This window comes from Vanessa cardui, chromosome 23 (genome assembly GCF_905220365.1).
Source record: "Vanessa cardui chromosome 23, ilVanCard2.1, whole genome shotgun sequence".
Lineage (NCBI taxonomy): Eukaryota > Metazoa > Arthropoda > Insecta > Lepidoptera > Nymphalidae > Vanessa > Vanessa cardui.
In genome coordinates, this window is record NC_061145.1 from 10,325,541 (window position 1) to 10,336,713 (window position 11,173).

The window sequence follows — 11,173 nt, forward strand, 5'->3', positions numbered from 1 at the left end:
TTTTAGAATTTTCTAAATTGATGTCGTAAATTAACAAATTCTGTAATATATTAAGCATCAGTATTGTACCCGTGCGAAGCCGGGGCGGGTCGCTAGTATATTAAAAACGTCAACGTCAAAAGTTCATTTCAACTTATTTCTAAGTACATTTTTCGTGTCACTTAAAAATGTCATTATATCAAGAAGAGATTTAAATATGGCGTCGATGTCAAGCGTAAGTGTCGCGAGGAATTCCGGCGGCAACGGTAGTGACGTCACATCCGGTGGTGCGGTTCTTTTTGTTTTGCCAGCCATTTATGTTCTTGCGGAGGATTTTTTTTAATCTTTTCTTTTTCTTGGATATTATTTTCTTCTACGAAATTAGATTTTTAATTTAAAATATTCTGATAAAAAAACATTTTAAGTCGTCCTTAAGTTTGAAGTTAACCTTACAAGGTTTTAGTGCAAAGTTATAAATGTTTATGTATATTGTATGAAGTTGGTAACCACTCAACACCGCAACTAAAATTTGGTATAAGCTATACAGGGTTATTGGTAATTCGAAGTACATCGGCTAGGAGGTGATAGGGATGATTTTTTTAAATATTTCTACTTCAAATAAATTTTTGAAGTGGCATTTTCGACAAATTTAGAAAAAAGCTAAAAAACGTGATAGCTCAAAACTGGTTCACTTTTGGATTATGCATATGGGGGGTTCAAAATATTGCAAATAGTCACCCCTAATATGTATGTATACGCTATCATATGTAGAGATAATATGTTAAGGTTAAATTGTTTAAATCGCAACTTAATATAACGTATCTTAAACATCACTATTTTGTACGATATATTTTAGTGGACGAGCGAATGAACCACCTGATGGTAAGTGGTCACCACTGCCCATAAGCAATACCGCTGTAAGGATTATTAACGACCCCTTACGTCGCCACTGCCACCATTCTTGGAAACGAAGATGTCAACGACTCCGTTGTGCTTGTTACACTGACTCACTCCGGCAAACTGAAACAACAATACTGGCTGTCGGTGGTAGAACATCAGATGAAAAAGTGCTACTTACCCAAATCTGTTATACACGTATGCATATTATACAAATCTGCCCTTAATAGGCTATTAAATTTTTGCCGCCCCTACTTTTTAGGGTTCCGTACGTCTGAATACAAAAACGGAACCCTTATAGGATCACTCGTGTGTCTGTCCGTCCGTCGCTTACAGTCAATTATCTCCGAATCTATTAGACCGATTAAGTTGAAATTTGGTACACATATCAATTCCTGTAACCCAAATACAGAGGTGTGACGTGAGCAGATGAAATCTGTATATGGGGGTCATTTTTGGGGGGGAAGGGGAAAATTAAAAAAAAAATTCTGAAAACTGCATCGTGTGGCATATCAAATGAAAGGTCTTGTTGAGAAGATCTTAAATGTATTTTTTTGTAATTTTAAAATAAATAGTTTCCAAGTTATTCAAGAAAATAGACGAAAATTGACCATCCCCCCCCCCCTTATCTCCGAAACTACTGAACCTAAAATTTTGAAAAAAATACAGAAATTAGTTTTCTCCTTATAGATTATAGGAAAACCTATAAGAAGTCCATGATATTAAAATAACATGGTAAATCACTCAATCTTGTGCGTACCAACTTACATTCGCAGGTGGAATGTGTGGGAGAACATATTTTTTTTTTGTTCATTTTTATAGATAATGTACGGAACCCTAGGTGTGAGAGTCCGACTCGCACTTGACCGGTTTTTTTTTGCAAAATTTATGATTTGTATTCTATCGTCCTCATTACATTTGTTTTTTCCCGTTATTGGTATGATTATAAACTAGGTGATATTTCTGACAGTTACTAAATTATTTTTCCAACCCGTTATGTAGTGACGAGTATACGGATTACGTCCGAGATAATAACAAAATTGGGCTAAATATGCCACCCCTCTAAATTTGCCGCCCTAGGCTCCAGCATACTTAGCCTATTGGTAAATCCGCCACTGACTTACCCGACCTAATCCTACCACGAGTGAGCTCTAATACTATTAGAAAAAAAAGTCCGAAACTCAAAGAGATCCAATAAAAAAATATTTCGATGAAACATAACACCGTTTTCCATGTAATCGGAAAAAAGCGATATCTATCCCGTATCCCATAGAAAACGTAATAAAATACCAGGCTGACATGAGTGCTGTAGAGATTCCCAGACAATATAACGTGCACAGTGACGCGTCCTAGGATCGATTCTCGCTTCGTATATTGAGAATGTTATTTATTGCGATTGAATGAAGGTTACGCAAGGCTATACTTCAAGTTCAAGGTCTATTGTTAACAAGCGCAGTATATCTAGTTGGAAAAAAATAGCTTACTCTGCTAGTAAAGTTGCGAAGTTTCTAGGGTTCCCTGGTCGATTATATCAAAATAATGCTTTTTGTATTAAATAATACTCTTAATCACTAAATAATAAATCATAATTATCAATCAATTGTGATCATTTTGTGATTTTCGACATTTCGACGACCTCCGTGGTCGAGTGGTGTGTACACCGGTTTTCATGGGTACGCCACTCCGAGGTCCCGGGTTCGTTTCCCGGCCGAGTCAATGTAGATTAATGTAGATTGTGGTATCTTCGTTACTTCTGATTTTCCAAAACACAAGTGTTTTAGCTACTTACATTGGGATCAGAGTAATCTATGTGATGTTGTCTCATATTTATTTATTAAATTCAAAACAAACCAATCATTGTTGTTCATAGGACTCTGATATAATAAGCCCTTTCAGACTTACAGATACAAGCTTTACGGGCTTTCAATCGGGTCCTGAGATCTTTCATCATACTACTCGCCATTGCATTCTATAGTGCCGTACTGGAAGACTTACACTGAATCTGCGGATCCTTTATCTAAGACACGTTTGCTTTATCGGTCATCGGTTCTTCGCCATAGTAACTAATTGACTATCACTATCTATCAAATTTGTAGGCTATATCAGTAACCACATTGCTTTTAAAAATATATACATACAAACATGTCAAAAATAATGTGTAATCCATCAATTTACATTGAGCGATGTGTAAAATACAAACCGTACAAAAACAATTATTAGTAATTACACAAACTCTCAATCAATGTTATTTTTAATATGTAGCCTTATCATCTTATGAGCTTACACTATTAAAAAACTTTATTCAAGTAAGCTCAAATAAGCACTTGTTAAATTTAATTTTTTGAGACTAATTTTAATATGAAATTACCAGTATTTAATGTAAATTATTTCGTAAAAAACCGACAAAAAAGCTCAGTAGCTTTTTTATCATGTATCATGTAATAATCATGTAAATATAATTTAATTCATGTATCTTGCATAATAATTACACACGCATACATATGTACAGCCAATGAATTTCCCACTGCTGGGGTAAAACCTCTTCTCCCGTTGAGCAGAAGCTTAGGAGCATATTCCACCTACTCCAATGCGGATTGGCGGATTCACACGTGCCAAAATTTCGTTTGAAAATAGACACATTCAGGTTTCCTCATGATGTTTTTCTTACCAACCTTGCACGAACGTTTTGAAACCGCAATCATCTAAGACGCATACACATGAATACACATACTTAGCAATCCAAACTCTTTTATCTTCTACATAATGTTAAGTATAATATATATACATATATTATTTATAATAAGAAACATTTACTTTAGTAAATAACTTTGAAAGATAAAGTAAGAAGTTCTTATGCAGCTGTGCCCAAACAATCAATTTATAATTACATTAATGGTGTCCGCCTTTATAACTTGGTTTGATATCATCTATAATAATAAATTAAAATCGTTTGTGAAAAACACATTGGTAAAAAAGGCATTTTATTCGATACAAGATTTTATAGATGATAAAAACGCGTGGAGTTAAAACAGTTGACTTCCAGGCAGGATACATTACATACATATGTAATTGTATAGAGCAACTACTGAGTTTCTTGCTGGTTCCTCTCGGTAGAATGTACTATCCGAACCGGTGGTAGCTTCACTAAATTGTCGAATGACGATTCAAAAGTGCTTGTAAAAGACTACTTGAATAAAGTTTATTTTGATTTTGATTTTATATAATTACGGAACCCGAGAAAGAACCTAGGATATTTTTTCATAAACTATCTTTAGTACAAATTGCAAAAGTTCGCTTGACTTCTTTGCTTCATATTCAAATCGATTTTGGTAAACGATAAACTTTGTATGAGTGCCTAAAACACACCATAGTGCTAACATGTTACCGTTGAACAAATAAATAATAATAAATATATATGAGACAACATCACATACATTACTCTGATCCCAATATAAGTAGCTAAAGCACTTGTGTTCAAAATCAGAAGTAACGACGGTACCACAAACATCCAGACCCAAGACAATATAGAAAACTAATGATAATCTACAACCAACCGGCCGGGAATCGAACCGGGGACCTCAGAGTGACGTACCCATAAAAACCGGTGCTCTGACCACGGAGGTCGTCGAATATTATTGTGTTCTGATATATTATCTTGACTCAGAAAAAAAAAATAAAAAATATATTGACGGACACTTCTTAAAAAAGACTTAGTTATATTCAGGAAAATATTATGAAATTCATCAAGAACGCAACTGACAGTTCAATTTTTACCACCGTGACTACCCAAGATGGATGACCCTTTACGCCACTTAATCTGGCCAGTGACGTCACTTCCTTAAGTTTTACGTCAGTTTTCGTTTAAAAAATATTGTTTTAATAAATTAAGGGTACAAAAGCTAAATTAAAATATACTATATTACAGTAGCCTTTTGAAAGCACTTTTGAATCGTCATTTCACAGAACTATATTAAATAAATATACCACCGGTCCGAAATTTAGATTCTGAAGAACGAAGAGAATCCGACAAAATAAAAGAAAAACCGACTTCAAACAAAACACTATTTTAAAACAAATGAATATGCACGAAAAAGTAATAAAAATAATTGCGTATTCAACATATTTTTTAGAGTCTTCCTTAGTTAAATGAAATGAAAAATATTAGACTACTTAAAAGTCGATTAACGATTATATCATGTAGTTATAGTTATTGGTATATTTGGAGCCGGTGTCAGCCACGGTGCCCTTGCCCCAACAATCAAAAGAAAGAAGCGATACGAGCCCCTTGATTGATTCAGTATATTATTGAGTAAAAGGTAATTTGTAAAAAACATATTTGTTAAAGTATTCTCGTATTGTGTTTTGATAGATATACTGTAGGGTTTTATTGGCTGACACCGACTCCAAATATAACAATAATTATAACTACATGATATAATCGTTAATCGACTTTTAAGTAGTCTAATATTTTTCATTTCATTTAACTTAGGAAGACTCTAAAAAATATGTTGAATACGCAATTATTTTTATTACTTTTTCGTGCATATTCATTTGTTTTAAAATAGTGTTTTGTTTGAAGTCGGTTTTTCTTTTTGTTAAAATTTTATTTATTTTTTGATTTTAAGTGAAGCTGATGTTAACTAACTATTTTTTTTAATATGGATAGATTAAGCGTTCCGTTTATATGAGTCAGAAACTACTTCGAGGACAATTTCAAAGGAAACTTGCGAATAAAGCAAAAATAGACTTTCGAAAATGCGGATTTAATACGTCACGCGGCGTAAACTACAAGGATCCCTCGAAAGAGCTGTAATCGAACTCAGCAAAAAAACTTTGAAAAAGACCAACTATATTTCGTACATCATATGACATCACATCACATACACAAAATTTGATTAAAGATAGTAAGAAATTCTGCCCCATATCGCACCCTAACTGTGAGCCGTATAGGAGTTCCATCACTACATACTATAAAACAAAGTCGCTTTCTCTGTCCCTATATCTTTAAATCTACGCAACGGATTTTGATGCAGTTTTTTTAAAAGATAGTGTGATTCAAGGGGAAGGTTTGTGTATATAATACATGAACAATATAGTAAAAAAACACTGATAATTTTAGAAGTTTGCGATGTGATGTCGTATATAAACAAATTCTGTAGTATATTCAGTATCAGTATTGCACCCGTGCGAAGCCGGGGTGCGTAGCTAGTTGATTATAATATTCGACTATGATAATTACATAAACATAACCACATTACGGAAGGTGACTCAAATATCCAAATAACCTATAAATAAAAGATTCGACCGAGTATCGCTAACGTGCTCCTCAGAATTGTTCCGTTCCCTTCCGTTCCGTTAATTTGTCATGGATCCTGTGCTCAGAACCTTACCAAACTTTCACCAAATTACCCTTGAAGTATATATTTTATAATAAAAAAAGAATTATCAAAATTGGTTAACGTGATTTTCAGTTATTCACCTATTTGTCGCGCATATACGTAATGCAAATTTAAGACTTATGTCGTTTTCACATGGATACCATCATCGAAAAAAAAATAAAAAAAATGGGACCCCACGGGAAGCACTACCTTTCAAACAAAAAAAAAATTATCAAAATCGGTCCACCCAGTGAAAAGTTATGAGGTAACAAACATAAAAAAAAAAAAAAAAAAAAAAAAAAAATACAGACGAATTGATAACCTCCTCCTTTTGGAAGTCGGTTGAAAACAGTTATTACTCTTCTCCATTATTTGACATTTATTTTAATAGCTAAATAGAATAAAGTTTACTTGATGGTAGGGCTTTGTGCAAGCCAGTCTGTTATTCTACCGCCAAATAACAGTACTCAGTATTGTTGTGTTCCGGTTTGAAGGGTGAGTGAGCCAGTGTAACTACAGGCACAAGGGACGTAACATCTTAGTTCCCAAGGTTGGTGGCACATTGACGATGAAAGGAATAGTTAATATTTCTTACAGCGTCGTTGTCTATGGTGATGGTGACCACTTACCATCAGGTGGCCCATCTGCTCGTCCACCAACCTACACCATAAAGAAAAATCAAGACAAATCAAAAAGCATCTTGTTCTATATAATAATAATATTAATTACTTTTTTTAAACAAAGGATTTAAAAGGAAATAATCGGCAAAGAAGAAAATATCTGTGGAGTTTTAGTATAGAAAGGAATACCTACCACTAAGAAGGATTTATTGACTTTGTGAAGTCGGAAACTTGGCGTTACAAACCTATCCTTACAATTCCGTTTTCATTCAATTATTATCACTGATTCTATCGAAGTAATCAATACTACCCTGAATATACATAACATTATTGTATATATATTTCGACACTTCTGTAAGTATTCGTACTTTTTCAAAAATATTTCGTATTTATTCTCTACGAAGAAGATTTTAAAATATTATAAACCGTTCAGAATCCTTTGCAAAATAAAAATTAACTTAATATACTTATCGCATTAGTTATTCTAAGCAGTCGTTGTTATTGTTAATTTCTTGTTTAGTTAATATCTCCTATTTTATTATATATATTTTATGTATTTATTTATGTATGTTTTTAATATAGTATATATGTATGTTTATATTATATATATTTATTGGTATTTGTGTATTGTGTGTTGTACTATTATATTATGTATTTATACTACATATAAGTAAAATAACTTTAAGTTACTGTACCCTTCCCATTTATTTTGTGTAACAAAAATGTTATTTTTAGTCTTAAGATTGGGTGCAATATAGAATAAATAAATAGATTCAAAATCTCTAATAGCGTAAAATTAATATGCCATATGACATAAAAAACAAAATAACTAAAACGACTTACTAGACGAGCGGTATCAATATCAGTTATTTGTCTAACTTCTCTAATCACGTATTCTGTGGAGCTGAGTCTTCCGATTAGTTACAATGTTAGTTGGGTTTGGTTGAAAATAGCAGACTTTCATTTTCCTTCAAATGATGTAAAAGAATTTTTTCGAGGAGGTTCAATTATATCTTCGGTTACGATTGACATCGTCTAAGCAGTAAGCACTCAACATCATCCTCCTGTCCTTATCCCAATTTATTTGGGGTCGATGCAGCATGTCTTCTTCTTCTACTCTTCCCTATGAGACGTCACCTCTCAAGAAACATTATTTCCAGCTATGATTGGCTGGCTGGCTACGGCTCATCTTTCACTCAATCATCACATCCATACTTTCTGGTAGCTTCACTTAATTGTAAAATGACAATTCAAAAGTGCTTGTAAAAGCCTACTTGAATAAAGTTTATTTTGATTTGATTTTATTTGATTTCAATGGTCGTCCCCTTCCTCTATGTGTACACCGGTTCTCATGGGTACGCCACTCCGAAGTCCCGGGTCCAATTACCGCCTAAGTCGATGTCAAAAAAAAGTCGATAAAAAGTTCATTACTTTTTATACTGTTTTGGGTCTTGTAATGGTGTTTGCGGTACTTCTGATTTTCATTAACATAAGTGCTTTAGCCACTTACTTCGGTTTCAGAGTAATGTATGTGATGTTTCCTCATATTTCATCCACAAAAAAATATCCATCCACTAAGCACTAAACAATACCTATCATAAAAATTTTAACAAAAAGAAAAACCGACTTCAAACAAAACACTATTAAAAATGCAATAAAAAATTATAAAAATAATTGCATATTTTACATATTTTTTAAAGAGTCCTCCTAGGTAAAATGAAATGAAAAATATTAGACTACTTAAAAGTCGATTTACGATTATATAAGGTAGTTATAATAATTGGTATATTTGGAGCCGATGTCAGCTACGGTGCCCTTGCCCCAACAATTAAAAGAAAGAAGCGATACGAGCCCCTTGATTGATCCAGTATATTATTGTGTAAAAGGTAATTTGTAAAAAACATATTTGTTAAAGTATTCTCGTATTGTTTTTGATAGATATACTGTAGGGTTTTATTGGCTAAAAAGGAAAAAAAATACAGACGAATTGATAACCTCCTCCTTTTTGAAGTCGGTTGAAAAACGAAACCTACCAAAGAAGTATATATTACAAGCTCTACATTGAAATTCTTCATAATCATTAAATTACTTTTCCAGCAGCGAGTGGAGGAAGGGAAATTTAAAATAGTTAAAAAACTCCAAAAGAGACAATGTGAACTTTGATTCAATTTAAAATTAAACTTAGACGTCTGATCTAATAAAACATTGTAAAAGTTTCGATGCGTTTTAATTAGATGAAATTCCACTTGAAGTTCGGTAAAGTTTCGAGTTACGTGTTATGGGTATTATTTATAACGAACAAATTAAGGTACGAACGAATAAATTCCTTGCGAATGTATATTAATATTATAAATTTGAAAGTAACTCTGTTTGTCGCTCTTTCACAACCAAACCGCTGAAAATTGGTATGAAGCAAACTTGAACTCCAAGAAAGGACATATGCTACACACTACACGCCCCCCGGATCGAGAAGGCAGTGGGTGCGATGCACAGACGGCTGCCTAATCTCGGGGGACCGAGGGAGGAGGTTCGTCGCCTTTATGCTGGTGTCGTGCGATCGATGGCCCTCTACAGTGCGCCCGTTTGGTCACATCAGACTAAGATCCGGAGTGGCCATCCGCATGATGCGCATGATGCTTCTGCCGTGCTTCCCACCTCTGGACATCCAGGCGGAGACGGACACGAGAGTCTGTGACCGAATTCGCGCCCTTCGTCAAAGTGGCCGAAGTGCGTCCTACCATGCCAGTGAATTCGTAGCTCTCAGGCGGCAGGAGCAACGAAGGGCACTCACGACGTGGTGCGCCCGTCTCCTTGGAGATCGGTACGCGCATAAACGCGTCGTGAGTGCGATCCTGCCGGCATTCGAGGCCTGGATGCGTATTAAGCGACGAGTCACCTTCCGACTCACGTAGGTGTTGACCGGTCACGGTTGCTCTGGGGAGTACCTGTGTAAGATTGGACGCGAAGCGACGGTGGTTTGTCACCACTGCGGGGCGGACCAAGATACTGCCCAGCATATGCTGGAGGCGTGTCCTGCGTGGACCGCGGAGAGGAAGGTCTTGGTCCAGGAATTCAGGCGAAATTCTCCGTTTCGTTTCCATGCTGATGGCGGCCATCGCAGGGTTTTTAGTGAGTACAATCTCACATAACCCGACATCCAGGAGTCGGGTATCTATGAAGATTTTCCCTGCGTGAAAAAAAAGGCTACACACTACACTTTTACACATGACAACCAACACCGAAGCTAGTGAAGCCGCTGGCGATTACTAGTAAAAATATATTAAATATCAACTATTCGTCGTGATAAGTTGATAGGCCCATCTATAATAATATTATGGTTTGAAAGAAAACAGAAAATCTTTATCTATTGGCCATTTTCAATAACTTATCTATCCCTTTCAGTAACTCGAGATAGCCTAAGCTGTTCTTTTGCTGGTTCTGCCTTTTCAATAACCCAGCGCTGGTTAGCATTTCCTATCAAATCTAGCCATCTACCATTGCAAGGACGAATATAGAGATAGTCGACAGTTCGTGCATACATAGTAGACAAATCGTGCATACCAGCATTTCTAACGGCTATATGATAACTTTTTCCTATCACAGAAAATAGTTTTCCTCTAACCAGGGTTATCAAACGACCTTATTCTGTAATATAGCTGACTACTAAATTTATAACAATAATTTAATTACTTATCCCTCGAAAAAATAACAGCTGATAAAACCCATGCTACTCCAATGCAGATCGGTGAATACATTTGTCATACTTTCATCAAACATAAGCTGATTTCTTCACAATAAACAACAACAGTGGCGGATTTGCCCTAAGGCCCAATAGGCCCGGGCCTAGGGCGGCCAGGTATTAAGGGCGGCAAATCGTAGCAAAATAAATCACTCATTATAATAAGATTAACAAGAAATAACTCAAATGCAAAGTATCGTAATATGTTTTTGCATATGGATCACGTACCGTATGATTAAAATTTTCCTAAATTACTATTTTTACATATCAAAGTATAAATATTTTCATACATCGTAGATACATATAAAATAGTTTGTACTTTAGTTTAATATAAGTGTTCTAGGAAGTATAGGTATCGATTGTTATTACGCGCGTGTACGGCGTGTAGTCAAGTGCGGTGCGTCGCGCTACTCTCCCCCCACCCACGCTTACTCGCTTGCCCGCTCGCGCCTGCGAGTTATGTCAACAGTGTGCGTATAGCAATAGCAGTGAGCGGACGGATTCAGTTTTATACTAATTAGTAAACGCTTACGTAAAAACTTTGTGTTGCATGGTTAAAT